Consider the following 26,526-nt stretch of genomic DNA (forward strand, 5'->3'; position numbering starts at 1 on the left):
TCCACTATCCTTTTACGTGAATAAGTCAATAAGTCTCATAAAATTAGCCTAAAATGTGTTAATCAATAGATAGTATTGTCTCACATGATCAGAGAAGTGCTATGTGTGACATAGTCATGACATCAATTGTCTCTTCAGTTGGTAACAGTCTACAGCGACTCTACACTCTTCTACCTAAATGAAGCCCAGAAGTAAAAATACTAAATAAATAAGTCTCAAACAAATTAATTCAAATTAATTCCCAAGGGGGGGAGTGGCACTGGTCTAAAAAGCATTAGGCATGTTTGACGTAAGAAATGTTTGAAAATAATAGTCTACATTTTCTATTTTTTAATATTACCTCAATCTGGATAATTCTCATTCTTAAAATTTTTTTCTAGTGTCAGATTAACAGTAATTTTAAAATGTTAAATAAGAAAAATCTGTGTGTTTATGGAGAGCTTTCTTCCATGAGATAAGGATAATTATTTTTTTAATCAGATGTTTAATTATTTTAATTTAAAATTCTGGGTGGTATGTTTTATTCATAAAGTTTTATAGTTTTTTTGCAAATTTAACTTAGAAATGGAACAACGAAGCTATCTACTGTTTTCAAAACATCTAGTTTCAGTATGCTTTAGAAGACAGAATCATTGTGAATAAAAGCTTAATCAGCTGCTGTGAAATGAGTTTCTAATTATTCTACTGCCCCTGCTATATACAGTAGGTCACCAGAGCAGCGAGTGTGCTTTTATACTCCCATCTCTCTAAATGTGTCACATTTTTTGGAAGCATTGGACATTCAAAAACACAGTATTCACCTTTTAAATGAAAATTCTAATCAGATCTAATTTTTTCAAAATAACTTTTGGGTTAGTTTTTTCACTAGAAATGGAAAGTGTCACTCATTTTTCCTGCTGAAATGTATTATTTGCATAACAAGAATAATGCCTTCTAAAGCAGGAACATTTACTTCCCTCCTACTCTAACATACACTTCTGCAGAACTATGTCACTTTATTAAAAGAAAACGTTTTAAATGTCTGTTTTTTAAATGTCTGTTCATGGAGGTCTTACAATTTCTCCATCAGAATTTCAATAATTATCAAATTCTAAAACCAAAGATCTGGGTTCCATGTAGGAGTCACATTCCTTAGGGCTTAGTAGTTAGATAATACTCTTCATTACAGCTCTATTCCCTGTAGTCTATTTTTATAACCATAACATTACTCAGGTGGCCAAGTAAAGGTTTCATCAAAATTAATACTCAAGGATTTGAATTGGCGTTTATACTGCACAGAAAATATTTTTTAGTGATGCTCCTAATTTCAGATAATAAAGCAAAATAAAGAGAAAAGGCTGAGTTTGGTGAAGAGCTCCTTAATATCTGCAAAAAAAATGTTTTTCATTACACATTCAATGTAGTAAATTACTGTGCTATAAACAATGGACATCCTAAATAGCCTCATGCCATTTGTTTGAATGGATTTCAACCAGAACCATAATTAGCAATTCTTATACCAAGGGTACACTTCACAAAATGGACATAGGATATTCAGTTGGGGGGTGAAGGGAAATCAATGGAACCTCAGACCTCGGGCCACAAGGCTGTGAAAGGGGAAAAAAATGGGTACTATCTCATAAAGGAGAAACAGAGATCTAGGAGGCACCCTAAAATCATTGCTAAGTAAGCCATTGGGAGAGAAAGAAAGAAAGACCAGGAAGAAGTTTACCTGGAGGTGTAGTGTAGATAATTTTTCTTGCTATCTAGACATTAATATAATTTGTTTTCACTTTGTACTTCATCAATATTAGAGCCCTGGTACAACATTCTGGTCACCCTGCCCTTATAGTTCAACTAACCTTCCCCATTTTTCTACAGATGCTCAAATATGAGGATAACAAAATCCAGAAGAGTTCCTTCAGGGGCAACTAGGTGACGCAGTGGATAGAGTACCCACCCTGGATTCAGGAGGACCTGAGTTCAAATCTGGCCTCAGACACACAATACTTACCAGCTGTGTGACCCTGGGCAAGTCACTTAACCCCATTGCTTAACCCCCCCAAAAAAAAATACTGACAAACTAACTTTGGGGCAGTTAGGTGGTGCAGTGGATAGAGCACCGGCCCTGGAGTCAGGAGGACCTGAGTTCAAATCCAGCCTCAGACCAAACACTTGACACTTAACTAGCTATGTGACTCTGGGCAAGTCACTTAACCCCAACTGCCCAAAAAAAAAAAAGAGTTCCTTCAAAACCACTAACATAATAATTCAATCAAATTTATTAATTAATATTTTACCATATGCAAAGCTTAAAATACAAAGATTTTTTAAAATATGAAATATATCCTTTTCCTAGAGATGCTTACATTCAACTTGAAAGATACAGCTCATACACAAATAAGAGAATGTGCAATAATTTTAGGAGGAATGGATCACTAATAATTTTTTAAATTTTATTCTTAATTTATGGAATAAAGCAATTATTTCTATAGCATATTAAAAAAATTTTAAAAGATAATTGCACATGAAACTGCAAATCTACTACGCACAACTTGCAATTCCTTTCAAATATACAACAAAATTATCATGTAAATTTTTCCCTCCCCCTGCTTCCACCCTAGAGATGGCCACCATTAGACACAAATATATATGTAAGTATAATACATATATATATATATATATGAAAAATTGTTCAGTATATACTTCTACTTATCATAGTTTCTCTGGATGCAGATAGCATCTTTCTTCACATGTCCTTTATAGTTAATTTGGGTATTAATAATAGTCAAAATAACTTATTCACTCATAGTTGTTCTTAAAACAATATTGTATATAGCCAAATTTCAGAACTATCAGGTCAAGGGAAAAGTATTACAAGTGGCCAAAAAGAAACAATTCAAATATCAGGAGTTGGATTACACAGGATTACACAGGACTTGGCAGCTGCAATATTATAGGACCAGAGGTCATGGAACATGATATTGTGGAAGGCAAAGGAGCTAAGACTACAACCAAGAATCACTCACCTGGAAAAATTAAGCATAATACAGCAAGGGAAAAATGGTCATTCAATGAAATAGAAGGATTTCAAGTTTTCATAAGGAGGCCAGAACTAAACCAAAAATTTTACCTCCAATATCAAGACCCAAGAGAAGCATAAACAGATAAAAAAGGAAAAGAAAATAAAAGGGATTCAACAGAGCTAAACTGTTTATATCCCTACACAGGAAGATGATACTTGTAATTCTTTAAATTTGTATCACTAAAAGTACAGCTAGAAGGGAATATACATACACAGAGGGTATGGGTATAAAATGAATTTGAGGAAATGAGAAAAAATTAAGGGATGAGAAAGAGGAGTACAATGGGCACAGAAGGAAGAGAGAGGTAGAATGAGGTAAATTATTTCACATAAAGAGGTGCAAAAAAACCTATTAAATGGAAGGGAAGATGGGAAGGTGGATGACCAGCATCTCTTGAACCTTGCTCTCATCAGTATTGACCCAAAGAAGGAAGCATATACACAATCAGTTGAATGTAAAAATCTGTCTTACCCAACAGGGAAGTAGGAGGGAAAGAGATCAAGCAAAGGGGGAGTGGTGGGGACTGACAGAAGGGAGGGTGGATTAGGGAAAGTGGTGGACAGAAGCAAAACACCAGTGAGGAGGGAAAGAGTGAAAGGTGAGAGAGGACAGGCGGGAGGAAGAATAGGATGCAGGGAAATACACAGGTAGCAATCATAGCTGTAATGTGAATGAGATGAACTCTCCCATAAAATGGAAGTAGATAGCAGAGTGGATCAAAAACCAGAATCCTACAATATGTTGTTTACAAGAAACACATTTGAAGCAGAGAGACATACACAGAGTAAAGGTAAGGTGCTAGTGCAAAATCTATTATGCTTCAGCTGAAGTTAAAAAAAAAAAGCAGGGATAGCAATCCTGATCTTAGACAAAGTAAAAGCAAAAAGAGATAAAAAAAGGAAAATACATCTTGCTAAAAGGTACCATAGATAATGAAGCAATATCAATACTAAACATATATGCACCAAGTGGCATAGCATCCAAATTCTTAAAGAAGTTAATTGAATTACAGAAGAAAGAGACAGCAAAAGTATACTAGTGGGAGACTTCAATGGTCCCCTCTCAGAACTCAATAAATCCAACCAAATATTAAACAATAAAGATGCTAAGGAGGTAAGCAGAATATTAGAAAAGTTAGCTATGACAGACCTTTGGCACGATTTAGACATAAAGGCTGACACCATTAGGAGCAAGGAATAGACTACCTGTGAGATCTATGGGGAAGAGATGAATTAATGACCAAACAAGAGATAGAGAGTATTACCAAAATGTAAAGTAGATCATTTGGATTATATTAAATTAAAAAGCTTTTTACAAACAAAACCAATGCAACCAAGATTAGAAAGAATCCAGAAAGATAGGAAACAATCTTTACAGCAAGTGTCTCAAGCACAGGCCTCATTTCTCAAATAAACGAGAACTCAGTCAAATTTACAAGAATGCAAGCCATTCTCCAGATGATAAATTGTCAAAGGATATGAAGAGACAGTTTTCAGATGAAGAACTCAAATCTATTTATAAGAATATGAAGAAGTTTCTAAATCACTTTTGATTAGAGAAATATAAATTTAAAAAGCTCTGAGGTACCACCTCACATCTATCAGATTGGCTAATATGACAGGAAAAGGAAAATGATTACTGCTGGAGAAGATATGAGAAAATTGGGACATTAATGCACTGTTTGTGGAGTTGTGAACTGATCCAACCATTCTAGAGAGCTATTTGGAACTCTGCCCAAAGGGTAACCAAACTATGCATACCCTTTGACCCAGCAATACCACTACTAGTATCCCAAAGAGACCATTAAAAAGGGGAAAGGACCTATATATGCCAAAGTATTTATACCAGCCCTTTTTGTGGTTGCAAAATATTAGAAATTGAGAGGATATCCATCAATTAGGGAATGGTTGAGCAAGCTGCAGCATATAAATGGAATGGAATACTATTGTGCAATAAGATATTGTGACCAAGCAGATTTCAAAAAAAAACCTGGAAAGACTTGTACAAACTGATGCAAAATGACATGAGCAGAACCAAGAAAATATCGTACACAGTATCAGCAACATGGTGTGATGATCCACTACGAATAACTCAGCTCTTCTCACACAATGACCCAAGACAAGTAGAACAGACTCACAAAAGAAAATGCTATCCCTACCCAGATAAAGAACTGATGGACTCTGAATGTAGATCAATATTAGATTTACTTTATTCCCTTTTGTGTTTTTTTTTCCCTTTGATCTGTTTCTTCTTTCACAGCTGTGACTTATATGGAAATATTTTTACATGAGTGGACACATATAAACTATATCAAACTGCCTACCATTTTCAGAAGAGAGGAGGGAAAGGAGGTAGGGAGAAAAAAAAAACTTAAAATCCTGTAAAAATGAATGCTAAAAATTTTTCTTGGCATACAACTGGGGAAAAATAAAATACTATTTTAGAAAACATTGCTGCTACTGTGTACAGTGTTCTCTTGATTCTGCTCATTTCACTCTTCACTATTTCATACAAGAATTTCCATGTTTTTCTAAAATCATTGAGTTCATTATTTCTTATAGCACAGTAGTATTCCATCACAATAATATACTACACCTTGTTCAGCCATTCCCCAATTGATGGGCATCCCTGCAGTTTCCAGTTTTTTGCCACCACAAACAGCTGCTGTAAATATTTTGGAACATATAGATTCTTTGCCTTTTTCCTTAATTATCTTTGGAAATAGACAAAACAGTGGCATTGATGCATCAATGGGTATAGGCAGTTTAATAATTCGTTGAGCATAATTCCAGATTGCTCTCCAAAATTGTTGGATCAGTTCACAATTCCACCAACAATGAATTAGTATCCCAATTTTTCCACAGCCCCTCCAAGATTTGTCACTTTTCCATTCTATCATTTTAGCTTATCTGGTAGGCATAAAATGCTATCTCAAGGTTGTTTTAATTTGCATTCTCTAATCAATAATGATTTAAATTCCATTACAAATTATATTCCCTACAAATTAGCAGTACTGAAGTTTTGGTGGAATTTTTTGACTGGACCATATAATTTCCCTGGTCTAATGAGCTACCTGTTAGAATTCCCTCTACCAATGTAGATCAGCACATTCTCTGCAAATTGTACTATGGAGTTGCTTGGGGTACTGAGACAACAGTGACTTGCCAGGTATTATATAACCAATTGATGTCAAAGGCAGGATTTGAACCCAGGTCTTTCTAAATCTGAGGCCAGCTCTCTAGCCATTACATCATACTGCCACTGCACTATAGTTATGGTGCATTTTTTTCAGAGGTATTTTTTTCATACAACTGAAACTATAAATTACTGTGCTTGCTTTTAAAAATCACTCTAATGGTAGAAGCAAAGGTTGCCATTGTTGCATATAGCATTTTCATTAACAGTATTATTTTGTAAGTAACAAAAATCTTAGGCTCATTTGAAGAGATCGAATTAGATTTTAAAATGTTTTATTTGGTAATGCTCCAGTTTCCATTAACAGCTCTGCTTTGTTTGAATACATGGAACATGATGTCCCACTCAGAATAAACTGGTCACCCGAAATTTTATCATTATCCTAATTAGCTCAGCTTTGGATAATCAACACCTTCTCCACTCCTTCAGCCCCTCCTCCTCTCTGGTTGGAGGTCTGGAGGGAAGATCACTAAACTCCTTCTAAAACTTTCCTTTACAGAGTACCAACATCTGAACTCTCCACTTTCTATCCATAGATCTGCTTGTTTTCAGCATGATGTTTTCATCATGCTAGGTGCCCCTTGATGGGCCTGCCCCATGCTTTTCTTATTTGTATCCCCAACACTTAGCACTGTGCCTGGCACATAGTAGATGCCTAATAAGTGTTTATTGAATTGAATTTAATTGAAAGAAAAGTGAATTTCTTTCAACTGTCATAAAAATACTATACTAGGGATTTGCCTTGTATGAGATCTGATTACGTTTAATCACCACTGTATATCTGAACAGAATTAGTACCACTTGATTAACATGTAACAACTACTCTTCCTTCTCAGTATTAGGAGGCATCTGAATCCTGTAAAGAAAAGCAGAGTATCCAAAATCTCTCATTCTATACACACACACACACACACGTTCACTCATTCTTTTCAATCTAGTAGCTAGCTGAATGGAGAGGTTAGCTGCAGTGTCAGCAGTATCCAGTCTCGATCATAGAATTGACCCTTAGGGTCCATCCAGTACCATCTCCTTATTTTACAGAATCAAATAGTAATTATAAGGGATACTAATCCCACATACTTTACCTCTTGGAAATGTAAAGGAAGAGGAAGGGCCCTTATATCACTTTGGTAATTGAAGTAAAGGCTAGTACATGTAGAAAGCAGATTCTGGGAGCTATATGCCCTAACCCTATTTGGGCTTTACCAAAAGAAAGGTCAAAGCTCCTCTTTACAAACCATTCCAAATATAGAAAATACTATTTGAGTATAAACAAAAGCTTCATCCTTAGTGTGGATCATATTCAATGATATATGAAATAGGCCATAAGCCTCTATGCATCTATGGGTTGCAAGCAACCTGATATAACCTTTTCCAACTATGTTGAAATCCCCAGAACACTCAAGAACTTTTTTAGTTTGCTTTCAGCACAATCATCTATGACATGGCTCAAAAGGCTATGAGGAAGCATCAACTTAGAGAGCCCAGAAAAACCAGGCTGGTTTTTCTGCATGACTGGCAGTACTCTGCATATTGTTCCCCACCTCTGAAATGCACTAGGCTCAGGGTCCATTTTTCCCACTTATTTCTATTTCCCTTCCCTTTCCCAACTGGCTCCTTACATTAGATACTGTAGGTGTTTCTGATTTACTGATGCATCAGAAATACTAATTAGACTTCTCAATTGTATATATTAAAATATATACAAAATATATATAAAGTAAATAAATGGTACCTATATATAACACATAAATAAATATACATACGTTGATGGTGTTTGTGCAATTTTTTTTTTAGCTGATTGGGACCAAGATCAAGAAAGTTTGGAGATCAACGCTCAAGCAAAATAAATGTCTTAGGAAGAAGATGGTCATAAGCTATATGTTGAGTAAATTCAGACTCAGAGAGTTCATTGAACTTACAGTAGCCTTGTTTTAGGGACCACTGTGTGAGTTGGAAATGCCTCCAGTTGCTACTCAAAAACAAAAACTTTCACTTTAATAGCACCCTAAAAATCCAGAGATAAAGCAAACAAGAAGTTTAGAAAGAATATGATGAAAATATATTTTTTTTTACTTTAACACCTCAATGAATCTGTGGACCCACTAACATAGGTATTACCTCTGTCAGTCTAGATCACAGCTCAGCCATGCCTACATGACTCTTGTCCATGTCTTCCCGTGAATTCTGCAAAGGGAGCCTACTCAATGTGTTGAGGACCTTTCCCTAGAGCTCTTAAAATTTCATAGGTATCTCCTTACATGATTGGAGCACTTCTATTTAAGAACGCACATTTATCTGACAATTTCCCCTATTCTACTGTTCCTGTCTAGTTCTTCATTGGTAATATTGTGATCTACTTATGCCCACCATTGGCTTTTGGGTCACCCACAAATTTGATCCTTAGAACATTATAGGATTTCATGATTAACAGAAATAAAGCATCATCAGAAAAACATAGATGTTAATAAGATAAGCATTTGTTTCTGAAACAACCGGGGGGTCATGAAAACCAGTGTGCAATTTTCCAAATGCATGCCAACCTGTTTTCTTTCCATTTATTTCTGAGCCATCCACAATATATGTTGAAAATATGTGTTCTGATGGACCAACTCTATGTGTTCTCCATATGACTGTATAACAGCAATTTGAATAACAGACATTCTCCATCCTTATGTTTTTTCCAGTGTTTTTAATTAGGCTGAGTCTTTTTGAATAATATATGTTTTATTTAGAAGGCTTAGCAATGATCTTTTAATTAGTGAAATGTCATTTCAAAAAAAAAGGAGCATCTAGGAGAACTCATTCTACAAGGAAGTCTTCTTCAGTTTCATTCTATGGTGGACTTCCTCCATGATAGTGGTAAACACCTTTAGTTAGTCTGTATTTTTTTAGCACCTTCCTTGGTATTAATAATCAGCTGATTGTTATGTCTTTCAAAGAATCTTGAATGATTTTGTTATGTGCATGGAAGATGACTTGTTGGAGGACAGCCTTTAAGACAGTGTTTTAATCTACAAAAGTAATAATTTTCATAGTCAACAAATATTAAGAATAGTAGTATATCATGTACTCAATATATATAACCCATTCAATTATGTGACTCTAAAGAAGTGGTCAAGTATAAACCATATTTGTAAAAGCCTGTTTGTGCCCTCCTCAAACTTTAATCAAGGATGACTTTGACATACATTGCTGTAGACAAGGTCATTTCCAGATCCAGGAACAGAATGAAATGAGCTTCTCATAGAAAACCCAACAGTTAAGAAAAGGAAATGAACTTTGCTGTAGTATGAAAGGGCCATTCAGTGAGGATACAGCCATGCTTTATTTAGGGACAGGTTACCTGTCTCTGTGTTGGCTATGATGCAGACTGTGTCAAGCAGGTTCAAGGTTAAGGTTTTATTTGTGTGCTATACCTTTTTTCTCACTACTCTTTTTTTAACTAATTCTGATCTTAACTCTGATTAGTCAATGATCTGACTTTAAAGAGACATTTGATTCAAGTTACTCCTACCTCAATCAAAAGTATTCCCAAGGATTACAAAATATATAACAAATTATATTGGTATAGATATTGGTATCTATGACAACAATTTCATTTACAAGTTTAAACAATGTAAATTAGTTGTCACAACAAGGAGGCCAAAAAAGCTCAGAAAGTCCCTTAGCCAACAAATATCTGACTTATTTGCCAAATAAGATAGCTACCAAAGGGAAAACTGAATAAGAATATAAACTCATTTGTAAAACTTTGCAAAGAAGTTTGATGGACTGTTATAAATGGTATCATGTCAGAAATAAGAGAGAAGATAGCAAAAGTAAAATTTTTAAAGAAGTCTTGAAAAGATACCCCACTGAGCAAAGTTATCCAATGAGTATTTAAGGACTTGAAAAAGAAGAAGGACAACAGAACAGAAGGAAAATGGAAAATATTTGTGTGTATATGTGTGGGGTGGGTGGGTGTGTCTGGGACAAGATGATAGAGACAGACAAGATGGAACAAAAAGTTAAGCAGAAAAAAAAATGGATTGGATTCCTTTGGCAAATTTCAAAGTTTCTTTAATAATCCCAAGGTCCCATGAAAGCAAAAGCCCATCATTTTAATATTAATATTCTATCACTGTTGCCATATGGCAGCAAGATATGGAATACAACTGTCTCTGACAAAACTTAAATGAGTATCACAGAGAATAATGAGGAGATGGACAGTTTGTGTGGACCCACTGGGGGATTGGGGGTTCATTGGGGTTGTACAGGCTAAAGCCAATAAGAGACAGAGGCAATTTTACAAAAGTTTTTTTTAAATGTAATTACATGAAATAGAAAAACTTTACAAATGAAATGAACCTACAACAAGAAAGGAAGCAGTTGAATGTGAAAAATCTTTCAGTCAAACTTCTCAAGGGTTTGGGATATAAGATAGATAGATAGATAGATAGATAGATAGATAGATAGATAGATAGATATAGATACATAGATATAGCTATATGTTATAAAACCAAAAACTGTTCCTCAGCAGGTAAATGGCCAAGGGAAATGAATAAAAGGTTCTTAAAAGAATTACAAACTATTAATAACTATACAAAGAACATTCCAAATTATTAATAGTAAGAGAAATGCAAGTTAAAACAACCCTAAGACTTCACCTCATACTCAGAAAATTAGAAAAGATGACAGATGGAAATAGTCAATGTTGGAGAAATTATGGAAGATTGGCACACTTGTGCATGTTGGTGAAGCTATGAATCAGCTTATCCATTTTGAAAAGCAATTTGAAATTATGCAAAAATATTCATACCCTTTGACCCAAAGATTCCACTACTAGTAGTTCCACTCTCCAAGGAGGTCATTGATAAAAGGAGAGTCTTCGTATACAACATAATATTTATGACAATAATGTTCTTTGTAATAACAAAGAATTGGAAAGAAAGTAGCTAGCTGCCCATCAGCTAGGAAATGGCTAAGCAAATTGTGATACATTCATGTAAGGAAATACTAGTCAGTAGTCAATAGTCAATAAACATTCCCTGCCCTCAAAGAATTTACAAATGAATGGGGAAGACAACATGTGAAAGGTGGCTGAAAAGGGGAGGATGGAGGTATTTGACTTTGGGGCATAATGGAATAGTAAGAGTCAGAGAAGTCCCAAAGTGAGAAATGAGATGGCTGAGTTAAGGCAACTAGGTGGTTCAGTAGATAGAGCACCACACCTGGGACTCAGGAAGATCTATGCTCAAAACTGGCCTCAGATAGTTACACTGAACAAATCATTTAGCAACTGTTTGCCCCAGATTCCTGATCAGTAAAATGAGGATAATAATAGTAACTACTTCCCAGGATTGTTATGAGGATGAAGTGAGATAATAATTGTAAAGTGCTTAACACAATGCCTGGAACATAGTAAATGCTAGTAGTAGTAGTAGTGTAGTGGTGGTGCTAGCAGCAGTAGTAGTAATAGTAATAGTAGTAGAAGTAATGGTAGTGGTAGTGGTACAAGTAGTAGTTGTAGTAGTAGAAGTAATGGTAGTGGTAATAGTAGAGGTAGTAGTAGTAGTGGTGGTGGTGGTGGTGGTGGTGGTAGTAGTAGTAGTAGTAGTATGAGTGTAGTCTCTCCTTAAATGGAGGTTTGGAGTACATCGTTCCATTCTTTAACTTTTATCATCTTTTCTAATTTAGGTGGTATAAGATGAAGTTTTAGGGCTGTTAAATATAATGTTTTCTTTCTCCAATTTGTTTTTTTAACCCATTCGTTATTGTATGTCATTATATTAAGACTTCATCTAGGTCTATGTCTTTTGCTTGATTTTCCTATATTATTATTTTGTAACATGATGATCTTCAAAGGATCAATTTAGCATTTATGCTTTTTACAAACATTTCTTTATAATTCCTTTATCCTAAAACGTGGACTAGAGAAAGGTAGGTGGTATAGTGGATAAAACATTGGACTTGGAGCCAGAAAGAACTGGTTATAAAGATCATCTTAGACCATCACTAGCTATGTGACCCTGAACTAGGCACTATGGATATCAGTTTCATCATCTGTAAAATGAAGGGGTCAGGATTAATAGCCTCTAAGTTAGGGATGTGCTGGAGGCAGCTCAAACCAGTTCACAAGAGCTAATTCTTAAATTTTCAGTGTGAATATTTAGACCTCAGAAATCATCAAATGCTAATAATCAGGCCTTGACTTATTGTTTTTCCTGCAGGTAGGCCAGGCCAGGCCAGGAGATAAATGGAGAGAACCATATGATATGGTGTCTCTCTGTCCCTGTAGGGAGGAAGGGTCCCCTTCTGGCTCTAAATCCATTGCCAGTGCCATGAGTTCCAAGCGCAGAGTTCCTCCAGAGTTTCTGCACTAGTATCTGATGATCAGCCCTGTTGGAATTATAAGATACAATAATTCTTATGGAACTGTGTTGTTATACTCCTTTGCTCACTCAAGAAGCACTCAAACTATTTTTCTTAGAATTCTGGGTTTGACTCAATCCTATGTCTAAAGACCTTTCACAGTTTATAGTAAACTAGAAAATTCAAAGCTACTTGGTAGATGCTTTTTTATTTTATTATCATTGTATTGTTAGCATATACTGTTTATTCCCTTTATATGTTGTTTGTTCTCCAGGGTTGGCTCACAGTGAGACAGAGCCCCCTATTATTCTCTTCAACTGGCCTCTTCTTACTCTCAACAGATTAGAGAGACATCATTACATAATGTGCTAGTCTCCTCTTCTCACTTGAAGGGGACCCTTTCTGCCTTCAGGGGACAGAGAGACACCATACCATACTGTTCTCTCCATTTATTGCCTGGCCTGGCCTAGCCTGCCTGCAGGAAAAGCAGAGAAATGCCATACCATCAATTACCCTCCACTGGTTGCCTAGCAATATTGATTGATATTGATTCAATCAGCTTGAATTCACTTGTTAATGATTAACAAACTTCCATTCAATTACATCCTCCCTATCCCAGTAATTTTGAACCCCTGGCTAACATTGTTCAAAACCTGTTCTTCCCCACTTCTCATTCTCATATTCCTGTCCTCCTCACCCTAATCCTCCCCTCCTCCAGGAATCTAAAATTATTTATGCCTTCCACTGTGCTCTCTGGAATGCTTGCTCCTTAGATAATAAACTTGCTTTCATCTTAAATCTGTTTCTCTCCCAGGCCTTTCATTTTCTGACTCACACTAGTTCCTCCTTCTGGCAATGCCCCCTTGGCTATCCTTTCCAACACTGATTGTACTTTCACTCATTCTGCCAATTTACTGAGAGGTGGAGTAGTTAGAATATTCTGTTCCCCAATGCTACTTCTAACCTCCCATTCCATGATTGAATAATCTCTTCTCCTTTGAAGTTTACTCAATCCGTATCTACCAACCATTCCAAATTCTGGTAGGTATTATTTACCAACATGCAGGATATTTCTTTCCTCCATGAGTTCAGTACTTGGCTCATAGGCTTTCTCTCCTCAACTCATGCCCTCACGTTAGGGGAGATTTCAATATACATGTTGATATTCTCTCAAACACTCTAATCATACAGTTCTTCAAATTACTCATTTCCATGACCTCCTCCTCCACCCAACCTCAGCTTCACATAGAGATGATCAATGCCATTACCCACAAATGCACTACTTCTATGTTCATTAACTCTGAAATTCCTTTTCCGATGACAATCAGTTGTCATTCTACCTCACCCTCTGCTTTGCAACCCCAAATCCTGTTTTTCATTTTAACTGTGACCTCCAATCCCTTAACCCTTAGGTTCTTTCCCAGGTTATCATGCCAGCACTAGCTATGCTCTCCTCCCTTCCCCATTTTGACCCCATGGTAAACCAGCATAACTCTACCCTATTCTCTTCTCTTAAATGCCTTGCCCCGTGAAATTATTGCCCATTTTGTGCTGCTAAGACTTAGCAATAGATTACTCCCACCATCTGCTGCCTTTGTTCCTACTCATTTGTTTTTTGACAAAAGCTGGAAAAATAACAAAAATGTTCTGAACAGATACACTACAAATAATGCTATATAATCTCAATTGGACCCTCATTGTAGCAAGATAATCTTTTTATACCTCTCTAATTAACTCACTGTTCTATTCACCAGAGCAGATCTTCCATACTTTTTCATCCATCCTCAAACACCTTACCATCTTCTCAGATGAGAGCCTTGCTTCTTCTCCCATCCAACTTATCTCTCATTATCTAGATACCATCAGCTACTACCTCCATCTTCACCTCATCTCACATGAAAAGGTAACCCTTCTTGCAAAGGCATACCCCTCCACATGTAGAGATTGTCCCTCCCACATCATCTTCACCCTCTAATTTATCTTTAATCTCTTCCTGTACAGTGACTGCTTTGCTACTACCTACAAAAATGTCTGTCTCCCCACCCCAAAAAAACCCTCCTTCACTTGATCCACAGATCCCTGCCAGCTATTTTTCCATACCTTTCTTCCTATTTATGACTAAATTTCTTTTTTTTTAAGGCAATTGGAGTTAAGTGACTTGCCTAGGGTTACACAGCTAGTAAGTGTCAAGTGTTTGGTCTGAGGCTGGATTTGAACTCAGGTCCTCCTGACTTCAGGGCCAGTGCTCTATCCACTGCACCACCTAGCTGCCCCTCATATGACTAAATTTCTTAAAAAGCCCATTTATAATCGATGCCTCATTCATCTCACCTTCTTCCTAACTCTCTATACCCTGGCTACCAACTTCATCATTCAACTGCAACTTCTTTCTCCATAGTTACCAATCATCTCTTAATTTCCAACTCTGATGGCCTTTTCTCAGTCCTCATCCTTCTTGACACCTGTGCAGCATTGATACTGTCAATCAACTTCATCCCCTTGATATTCTCTTTTCTCTGGTTTTTTGACACTACTCTAGCTTGGTCCTCCTCCTCCCTGTCTTACTATTCCTTCTCGGTCTCCTTTGCTAGATCTTCATTCAGGTTATACCCATTAATACTAGGTACCCCCACAGGACTCTCTCCTGGGGTATTCTCGGAGGACTAGCATCTCTGGTGTGAGGGCTTGCTGATCCCTTTTCAGGGGTGCTCATCCCCTTTTGGGGTCCACTTCTCACTCAACTCTCACCTGTGACTTCAAGAAGTTGTGACATGTGCAGAGATTACACCCCAGTAAGCCATTTTGGTTGACAGGCTAAACCAGGTTGAAGGTAACTGACAGCCTCAACTCTGTCAGTGAGTTAGGGGTGTGTCTACCCCAAGTATATGAAGATTTTCTCTAGCAGAACAGGCAGATGAGAACAATTTGTTCCAACAACCATGAAGGTGGGTGAAGCAGATGCTGTAGAACTCTTAAGAGCTTGATCAGACATCAAAGATACTATGTTTATCCACTACATCCTGGGCCATCACCAGTCATCCTGATCTTTTTCTTCCTATTGTACTTTGATGACTCTGGAAGAGAGAGTGAGGCCGAAAACTTTGTGCAAGTCTGTCTCACTTAAATCCAATTCATGTCTAAGTCAAGACATCACCCAGGATCTCAATCCTCTTGGAAAACAAAGGACAAACAACAAAAACTATTTCACTTAGTGATCTCATCAACCTCCCTGGATTTAGTTATGATCCTGATGCTGATTGATTCTAAGATCTATTTATCCAATCTTACTTTCACTACTGACCTCTGTGTGTCTCATCTCCACTTGCCTATTGAACATCCCAACCTGGCTTTCCTGTGGGTATCTTAAACTCGACATGTCCAAAACTGAAATTATTACCTTTCTTCCAAAATCTTCCCCATTTCCTTACTTTCCTATTATTGTCAAGGTACCATGACCATCTCACACGCTCAGGCTAGCAACCTAGATTCCATCCTCTATCTTTGTAACATCTCACACACGATCCCTTCTCCCCTCTGACACTACCAGTGGAGGCCCTCATCACTTCATATTGGGCTATGAAGTAACCTGCTGTATGGTTTCCCTTCTGCAAGTCTCATCTATATTCTAGTATTCTAGTATATCTTCCGTTTAACTATTAAAGAGATCTCCCTCAAGCACAATTCTAAAATATCAACTTCCTACTCAGTAAACGCCAGCAGCTCCCCATCACCTCCAGGATCAAATGAAAAATGCTCTCTTTGAGATTCAAAGCCATAACCTGTTCCCCTCACACACACTACCTTTCCACTTCTTTTATACCTTACATTCTCTCTCACACACACATAGCCTTCAATTCAGTGACACTAGCCTCCTCATTGTTCTTTGCATAAGATATGCCATCTCTCATCTCTGGGCATTTTCATGCCCCTAAGCTTGGAATTATATCCTCCTCCATCTCCACCTCCTGGCTTCTCTGACTTCCTCTAAGTCTCAGTTAAATTCTACCTTCTAAAAGAAACCTCTCCCTGACCAGCTCCTCCCCCCTTAATTCTAGTGCCTTCCTTCTGTTGATTATTTCCAATTTATCCTGTATATATTTTGTTTTTATACAGTTATTAGCATGTTGTCTCCTCCATCAAAAAGTGAATTCCTTGCAAGCAGGATTGTTTTCTGCCTTTCTTTGTATCCACAACATTTAGCATGGTACCTGGCACATAATAAATATTTATTGACTAAGTGTAGCTTGCAGATTTGATTCTGTTGAAGTAAGAATAATATTTGCTATTTTCTATTCCTGTAGTGCTTCTTCTGGGTTCCATAATATTTCAAGTATCACTGGTCTACCAGTTCTTTCAGCACCTGAGAATGATTTTTTTTGGCCAAGTGACCTAATTCTTATCTCTTCACAACCTGGACTGTTATACTTTTCTAGCCTAATTGCTTATTATTTCTTGGCTCATACCTTACATCAATAGTTCTCAAACTTCTGGTGTTAAAAATTATTGAAGACCTCCCTCTCTCCAAAGACTTTTCAGTTTTCTCAGGAGGAAGAGGGGGTAGCAAAAATGTAGGAATGAATATTGGGTAGCAGAGAAAGGAAAGGGGAGAAATCATTCTAGACTGATGGACAAGTTATAAGGAGGAAATTAATAACATTATATAAATGTTAGGAAAGTATATCTAATATGCAATATAAATTATATAATTTATTATATAACTCTCATATAATTATTATATAACTTATTTATATATAAACATATAAACAATTCTTAGATAAATATTAGCTAATAGTCATTTGTTTTGCTGAGGATAGGGTAATGGGGTGGGTGCACCAGTTTGAAAAAGAGAGAGAACTTTTTTTTTGTTACTGCTCTTCTTCCTTTCCCACCTGATTGTACTCCTTTGGTTTTCAACATGCTCCCACACCAGGTACTTTTCCCTCTTCCCCTCCTGCTCAGCTTCCTTTTGTTTGTTGTCTTCCCCCATGAGATTATAAGCTCCTTGAGGGGAGGGATTGTCTTTCTTTTTTGTATTTGTATCCCCAGAGCTTAGCACAGTGTCTGCAACATAGTGAATGGTTAAAAAAATGTTTACTATCTAACTGATTCCTGTGAACTATAAATATCTTTCACTCTGGGATTTACAATGAAGAGCACCTGGGGAGTGGGGCAAACACCCTCACAGACCCAGGCAGAAATGATGGATGCTCATACATGGCACATACAGTATATATACTGGCCTATGGGAGTCTCTTTTGCTTCATGTCTTTTTCCTCTGTAAACCCAGTCCCAAGGCCCATAGGCATGGGACTCTCTCCTCATTGGTGGAGATGAATGCTCTGCCCTGCATGAGGGGTAGAGCAGAGCTGGTAAAAGCAAGAGAATTTTAGTCTCTTCAGTTCATCTTGAGATAGTCTTCAGTTTCTCTTCAAACCCCAAGTCACTTCAGGCCCCGTAGTCATTCCAGCTACTTCTAGCTTCTAGCTTTCAGGGTAAGATGGATGAAGCCACGTGCACTTCCGGTTGCTGAAGGAAAAGACTCTGGGAAGACATGAAAAGAGTTAGCTATCTTTGTTGTGTCCCTATCCCCAGGTGACTATGCTAGAGACTTCAGGGAACTTTGTCTTGGGTGGGATCAAATACTTACTCTCTTGTTACCTTGATTAGTTACCTTGCTCCAAGTGAGAGAATTCCAAGCTGTACTGTCTGGGCTATATTCTCCTATAGAAGAAACCTTCTCTGGTTTCTGTTTTGCTACCAGTTTGGATAAATGGGTTTGCTTGGCTAAGTACTATGCGTGTTCATTGTGGAATTGGTATTTAGTGGGGAAGGGGTCAAGATTTGGATATAAAGCTTGGGATCCTGTTTCTTCAATGAAATAAATACCTTCAACTTGATGACATTCCTTAGACTAACAATATTTAGGTAAGCAAATAGGCATAATTCTAGCCCAGGACTGTCTGAGGAGAGTGGAGTAACCTCCTGCTTCTCCTCCTGGCAGGAATTAAAGTCTTTCTTTCAGAAGAATGAGGGAAGAAGAGTCTAGAGATGTCTAGTCTCCCTCCTTTTGAGCCACATCATGACACTGCCTTGCTTCATGTAGGGAGACAGGTTCTCACAACATATGGGGCCTTGCAATAATTCAATCACATGAGAGGTGGAGCCAAGATGGCGGAGTGAAAGCAGGGACTTGCTTGAGCTCTCCCTCAAACCCCTCCAAATACTCATAAAAAATGGCTCTAAACAAATTCTGAAGCAGCAGAACCCACAAAAAGACAGAGTGAAACAAATTTCCAGCCCTAGACGACCTGGATGATTGATCAGAAAGGTGTATCGCGCTGGGCTGGGAGCACAGCACAGTGCGGCATGGGCGTGCAGGCCGCAGCAAACCTGGAGCAGGCCTCAGAGGACTGAATCTTGGGCAGCTGTGGAGGTTTCCAGACTCCTCAATCTACCAATGCCAAAGACAACTTAGAAGGTCAGTGGGAAAAGTCTGTTTCTGTTGGTGGTCAGAGAGGAAGGCGGGGTTTCAACTCAATTCCCCAAGAGCATGGCCCTGGGGAGGGGAAGCTATTTCCTGAGCTTCCAGCCCACAGACTGAGGGGGAATCCAGTGGCTGATCAGAGAGGGATTGCAGGGATCTCTTTGCCAGTGCTGAGGCAGGAATCTCTTGCTTTGCCCATGTCTGGATCTCGGTCACAGTTCTGGACAGTGGTGCTGGGGTGAGGAGGAGCGCTGGTGGTGGAGCTTGTAGTGGCTGTGGAGAGGAACCCCTCCTCACAGTTACAGGACAGAAAGGAATACTTGTGGTCACAGGCCAGGAAAGGAGTAAACACCTCCCCTTATCATACCACCTTGGAAGAACTGAAAATTTACAGGTCCCTACAAGTATCTCTGAAAACAGCTACACAAACCCCTGAAGCTTGGGACAGTACACTCTCCACATTGGAAGCAGACTCTTACCTTAACAAAGAGTTTAAAACTAAAGTAATTGGCTCAGATCATGAGCAAGCAGCACAAAAAGAGTCAGACTATATTATCTTACTTTGGTGAAAAAGAAGATCAAATAATTACAACCAGAAGAAGACAACAAAGTCAAAGCTCCTACATCCAAAGACTCCAAGAAAAAATATGAATCAGTCCCAGGCCTTGGAAGAGCTCAAAAGGGATTTTGAGAAGCAAGTAAGGGAAGTAGAGGAAAAACTGGGAAGAGAAATGAGAGTGATGCAAGAAAATCATGAAAAACAAGTCAACAGCTTGCTAAAGGAGACCCAAAAAAATACTGAAGAAAATAACACCTTAAAAAATAGCCTAACCCAAATGGCAAAAGAGGTCCAAAAAGCCAATGAGGAGAAAAATGCCCTAAAAAGAAAAATTGGCCAAATGGAAAAGGAAGTCCAAAAGATTACTGAAGAAAATACTTCCTTAAAAATTAGAATAGAGCAATTGGAAGACAGTGACTTTATGAGAAATCAAGACACTGTAAAACAAATCCAAAAGAATGAAAAATTAGAAAACAATGTGAAATATCTCATTGGAAAAACAACTGACCTGGAAAATAGATCCAGGAGAGAGAATTTAAAAATTATTGGACTATCTGAAAGCCATGATCAAAAAAAGAGCCTAGACATCATCTTTCAAGAAATTATCAAGGAAAACTGCCCTGATATAGTAGAACCAGAGGGCAAAATAGAAATTGAAAGAATCCACAGATCTCCTCCTGAAAGAGATCCCCAAAGGAAAACTCCTAGGAATATTGTAGCCAAATTCCAGAGTTCCCAGGTCAAGGAGAAAATATTACAAGCTGCCGGAAGGAAACATTCAAGTACTGTGGAAACACAATCAGGATAACACAAGATTTAGCAGCTTCTACATTAAAGGACCGCAGGGCATGGAATATAATATTCCAGAGAGGAGATAGGATTACAACCAAGAATCACCTACCCAGCAAAACTGAGTATAATCCTTCAGGGGAAAAAATGGTCATTCAGTGAAATAGAGGACTTTCAAGCATTCCTGATGAAAAGACCAGAGCTAAACAGAAAATTTGACTTTCAAATACAGGACTCCAGTGGAACATGAAGAGGTAAACAGGAAAGAGAAATCATAAGAGACTTATTAAGATTGAACTGTTTACATTCCTGCATGGAAAGATGATATTTGTAACTCATGAGAACTTTGTCAGTATTAGGGTAGTTGAAGGAAAAAAATATATTGTATGTATATATATAGATAGATAGATAGATGGCACAGGGTGAGTTGAAGATTAAGGGGTCATATCTGGAGAATAAAATTAAGGGATGAGAGAGGATTATACTGGAGAAGAAAGAAAGGGAGAGGTAGAATGGGGTAAATTATCTCACAAAAAAAAAACAGAAAAGTCTCTCACAGTGGAGGGGAAACAGGGGAAGGTGAGAGGGAATGAGGGAAATCTTATTCTCATAGGATTTGGCTTAAGGAGAGAATAACATACACATTCAATTGCGTATGGAAATCTGTCTTACCCTACAGGAAAACAGGGGGAGAAGGGGACAAGAGAGCAGGGGGATGATAGAGAAGAAAGCAGATTGGGAAAGGGGGTAATCCAAAGTAAATACTTCTGAGGAGGGACAGGGTCAAAAGAAAGAATAGAATAAATGGGAGGGCAGGATAGGATTAAGGGAAATAGAGTTAGTTTTTCACAACATGTCTACTAAGGAAGTGTTTTGCATAACTGCACATGTACAACCTATATTGAGCTGCTTGCCTTTTCAATGAGGGTGGGTGGGGAGGGAGGAAGGGAGAAAATTTGGAACTCAAAGTTTTAAAAACACATGTTTTAAAAAAAAAATGTTTTCACACGCAACTGGGAAATAAGAAATACAGGAAATGGGGTGCAGAAAAAAAAACAATTCAATCACATGTGTGTGAACAGAAATCCTGGGCTAGACATTCCTAACTTGGGCAGAGCCTTGTAAACTCAAGACATCAAGAGTCCCTGTATCCTTCAACCAGGGCTGATGGGAATAAGAAGATCTTTCTGCACTGAAGAACATGACTACTGGCAAGAAGAGCCTAAGCCTTGTTCTGGCTTGACAAAGATCCTTAGATTTTCCTCAGATATCCTCTGTGGTGAATCATTCCTGATCTTATGAGTGTAAGGACAAGGTGGTGACTCCCTAGAGTGGAAGACTGGCAGCAAGTATTGGAGCCAGGCACAGAGAGGTAGCAGCAGTACCCACAACAACATTTATACCCTGTCATAGGGGGGCATCACTTGGCTTTGCAGAGGTGGAGGTAGACACTTTGGTGTCAGTATACAGCCCCCAACACAGGGGAACAGTGGCAGCACTCCAGTCTTGGGTGAGGGACAGAAAGATTGGCCCAGTGAAGCACTCCAGCCTGGCACAGGTGGTAAATGATAGAATCCATTTACCCATAGACAGTACCCCTTCCCCAGAGATATCTCCAGCTAAAGAAACGGGAAGGCAACATTTGGATTCTAGCACAGCACTGTTGGCACAGTGCAATGCTCAGGCTCCGGTATCACAGGGCAGAGTATTGCACCAGTGGCAGATTGAAATTGCGTGAGTCCCAAAGAAAGTAGTATATAGTCAGTGTCATGGATCCTTGGAGTAAAAGAGTAAGCAGTGATGTGGACTCTAATGGAGTGGATATTACCAAGGGTAATAGCACTGTCAGTTTTACGATAAACTTTTGTTTAAGATAATCTGAAAGTCTTCCACACTGTTGACAGTATAGCACCCAATGGTCAATGGATAATTCTTCAGGAAAAGTTTGAAGGATCAAGGGTAAATCAGTTGGGAGGTGAAACTGTTTAGCAGTCACCCAAAAATATTAGGTAATTCCCTCAGTAAAAGCCTTTAAAGGAAGAAAGATTTTATATTCTCCCAACGCAAGGTTCCCAGAGAGTGGGAGATACTGGTTATTGAGCCAAGTTATAGTGGTTGAGGTACAGGGCAATTCTGGGTATTGATCCTGACACCAAGGTAAACAGCAATCAAGAGGGTAATGACTTCTTAGATACCTCTCTACTGACCACTTCCATGCATGGTGACCAGGGGCTATGTAAGCAATATCTTTATCTGCACTGTTGCCCTGATGTTTCTGGTGCTTCTCTTGGTGATTGTCTCCAATTTTACATTGGAAGATCCTATATGAAATGCAAAGATCTGTCCTCACTCAACAAATGAACCAGGTTATTATAGTTTGATATATCTTTCTAAGGAGTAAGGCATAGTCTAGAGTTTTAGAGTTTTGTTCTTAATATTCTCCCACTTTATCATACTCTTCACTGTAGGGTATGGGTTTGTTTGTTTGTTTGTTTTGCTATCTGTTTGAATTTTTAATTTCCTCTTCCAATGATGCCTGTCCTAGGTTTCTCATATCCCTGACATCAGAGTTGTCCAGTAACAATTTTAAGATCATGAAAATTTGCTAGACCAGGGCTTCTTCAACTTTTTCCACTCGCTACCCCTTCAGCAACCATGGGGTTGTGACCCACAGTTTAAGAAATGCTGCTTGAGAAGAGCTTTAAGACCTTTCTACCAAAAGAAGCTATATTATTAGGAATAACATTAGACTAAGTCAGTTCTTCTCTAAAAGAAATTACATGCTTCCTTAAGACTTAATTGGCCCATGAAACTAAGGTTTGAACCATTGAGGTAGTTTCCAATGGTCTAAATGCAAAAATCCACCCCATGAAAACTCAGAAGATCTTTCATCAGGTTTATTTCACACTTCTGACTGAAATAAGATAGGGTTATGCCCAACACAAAGGAAAGGGAGCAGCACACAACTGAGCTAATACTATATCTTTGCTAAATATATTTCCCATGTTAGGGCTAAGTTTATTTCCCTCTGTTAACTGTTGGATGGGCAGCCAGTGTCTTTCATTCCAATACTGCACCTAAACTAACAAACCAGCCTAAGTCAAAATTAATCTACAATCAGGTAGAAAGCATTACCCAACTAGTGGCCTCCATGAAAAAGAGAGTGGAATGAATAGGATGTAATGATTCTAAGAAACTTTTAAAACCTATGGTCCATAAAAAAACATAAAATTTATATACTATATTTCAATACATCATAAAGGGAAATTTCCCAGTTCTATTAGAAGCAGAATTCAAAGTGAAATCAGAAAGAATCTATCAGTTACCTCTTGAAAGAAATAGCAATGTGAAAGCAGCTGAAAGTGTCATTGGCAAGATCCAATGTCCAGGTCATAAAAAAAAATGCTATCAGGCTGACAAACACAGAGATCAAATACCAAGGAAACACAGTCAGGATAACACAAGACTATGCTTTAACTGTAGAAATAAGGATATGAACTGCACCTTAGATTTTAATGGTATAGAGTACTCCCTAGTGAGGAAACTCTGGCATTAGCAGGCCATCAACTCTCTGAAACTTAGAGAGCTGCCTTGAGCACTGAAAGTATAAGGAACTTTTCCAGTGACATAAAGACAATATGGGTCAAAAGCAGAACTTCAACCCAGATCTTCCTGGCTTTGAGGCCAAAGCTATAAAGGAGAAAATTTCAAAATTCATTATTCCTAATGGCAAAAATGAAAAATCTTAGAACAAAGAACAACTTGCTTTAAAAGACTGGTTAAACTACATGGAAAACATAAATTTTGGATGAAATAGAGGGCTTTCAAGCATTCCTGATGAAAAGAAAAAAGCTGAAGAGGAACTTTGAAATACAAATACAGAAGCCAAGAGACAGATAAAGACATTTGAATAGTTGGAAGCAGCTAAATGATGATAAAGTGCTTACATGGGGAAAGAAAACATAAATGACTCTATAGAATTCTCCTTATTTTCAAAGGTCTTAATAGGAGTTAAGAAAGACAAATATGGGACCTTGGTGTAGTTTTATTCTCCTTAGTTGGTTTTAAAAGAAGAAATCAAAAGGAGAGGAAAAGAATACACGAGAGAAAATGATAGATCAAGAGAGCAGGGGCAGAGAAGTGGAAGCAGACCATTTCAATTATATGTTATGAGTGCTGATAACATTAATTCTTTTTTACCACCTTCTTTGTAAAAAGAGATACAGAAGGGGGAGATGGAGGGGAAGTGAGGAAAAAGGATAAGCAGATATATCAGAAAGGAATATAGAGGTAACAGTCATAGCTGTGAATGTGAATGGGAGAGAGGATAGTTAACTGGATTAGAAAGCAGAACTCAACAATTTGTTGTTTCTAAGAAACACATTTGGAGCATAAAGATTCATACAGAGGTAGAATGATGCATGGAGCAAAAATTATTAGGCTTCAGATGAACAACAAAAAAAGCAGGAATTGTGATCATGATCTCAGGTGAGACAATAGTAAAAATAGACATGATTAAAAGAGATAAGCTGTGAAATTATATTACATTTAAAGGCACTATATATCATGAAATAATATGAATACTAAATATATGTCATCTAAACAGCATAGCATTCAAATATTTAAATTAAATCCAATAGAATTATAAGAAGAAAGAATTGGCAAAACTGTAAGAAAATTCAATATGCATCTTTTAAGTTTGGACAAATCTAACAAAAAGATGAACAAGTATGAGGACATGGACCTGAATTGTAGAAAGATTAAATATGAGAGATCTCTGGCAATTACTGAATTGGAATGTAATGGAGGATATGTATTTCTCAGCTATTCATGACACTTATACAAAAAGTGACAATGTGATAGAGCATAAAAACTTCATGAAAAAATACAGAAAAGCATAAGTATTAAATACATCTTAAACATGAAGAAATGGTTCAAAATGAGAGTAAATAATTTAATTTTAAATAATTCCTATGTCAAAGAATAATTTCATCAAAGAAAATTATTACACTAAGTCTCAATGGGGGGGGACCCCACTGGGGGGAATGCAGCCAAAGCAGTCCTTAAGGGAAATTTTATATTTCTAAACATTTTCACCAACAAAAGAGAGAATGAAGATATCAATGAATTAGGCATGTAACTAAAAGAATCTATAAAAAAAAAATTAACTGAACACAAAACAGAAATTTAGAAAACCAAAGAGAAATTAATAAATTGAGAACAAAACTATTGAATTGATAAATAAAATTTGTCTCTGGAGTATTATAAAAACACCCAAATCATTAGCTAATTTGATTTAGAGACAGAGACAGAGAGAAATTGTCAAACAAATATATTACTGATATCAAGGAGAGATTAAACAGAACAATATATCTGATTAGTATTGATATAAAAATATCGAGTAAACATTAGCACAGGCTACAGCAACATCTAAAAAGATTGTATACTATGGTTAGATTATATTTGTACTACCAATGCAGGGATATTTTGATATTGGGAAAACAACTGACATAATAAAACATACGGTCTATGGTAATATTCCAAAATAACTACTACTTCATTGATTTGGACATTTTCTAGCAGTTAGATAGTCACATGGAATCAGGAAAACCTGAGCTCAAATCTGAAGTCAGATTCTTACTTTTTTAACCTGGGCAAATCACTTAACCTCTGCCTGCCTCAATTTCGTCAGCCATAAAATGGAAATTATAATAGCACCTACCTCACACGGTTGCTGTGAGGATCAAATGAGATATTTTTAAAGTTCTTGGCATAGTCCCTGTCTACTATAGGCATTTAATAAATGCTTGCTTCCTTCTCTTTCCCCACAGTGATGTAGCCTAGAACTCATCGGTGTTTGACCATCCTGTGTAATACTTCTCCATGTTTTCCCATAAATTTGCTTCAGGGAGGTAATGCAATATGTTGAAATCTTTGTCGCTTTCTTCTGACATCAAAAGGATAGCAACAGAGCACTCTGGATATTCATCTACTATCTCTCATTCTTCCTAATTTATCAGTGCATCTTTTGTATTATCTATATTCCTGATGATATCCTTTGCTCCTATTCTTTAAAGTTC

At 37.4% G+C, this 26,526-nt stretch overlaps 1 long non-coding RNA gene across 1 annotated transcript in view; it reads right to left on the reverse strand.

Annotated features, from left to right (window-relative positions):
- Positions 1 to 10,300: 10,300 nt before the first annotated feature.
- Positions 10,301 to 26,526, reverse strand: part of LOC110223924 (uncharacterized) — a 78,532-nt gene continuing 62,306 nt past the window's right edge. Inside the window, exon 4 of the long non-coding RNA XR_013486095.1 lies at positions 10,301 to 18,155. This is a non-coding gene — a long non-coding RNA (uncharacterized LOC110223924). The remainder of the gene's footprint in view (positions 18,156 to 26,526) is intronic.

The sequence above is a fragment of the Phascolarctos cinereus genome, unplaced genomic scaffold (assembly GCF_003287225.1).
Source record: "Phascolarctos cinereus isolate Bilbo 61053 unplaced genomic scaffold, phaCin_HiC Scaffold_4;HRSCAF=312, whole genome shotgun sequence".
Classification (NCBI taxonomy): Eukaryota; Metazoa; Chordata; class Mammalia; order Diprotodontia; family Phascolarctidae; genus Phascolarctos; species Phascolarctos cinereus.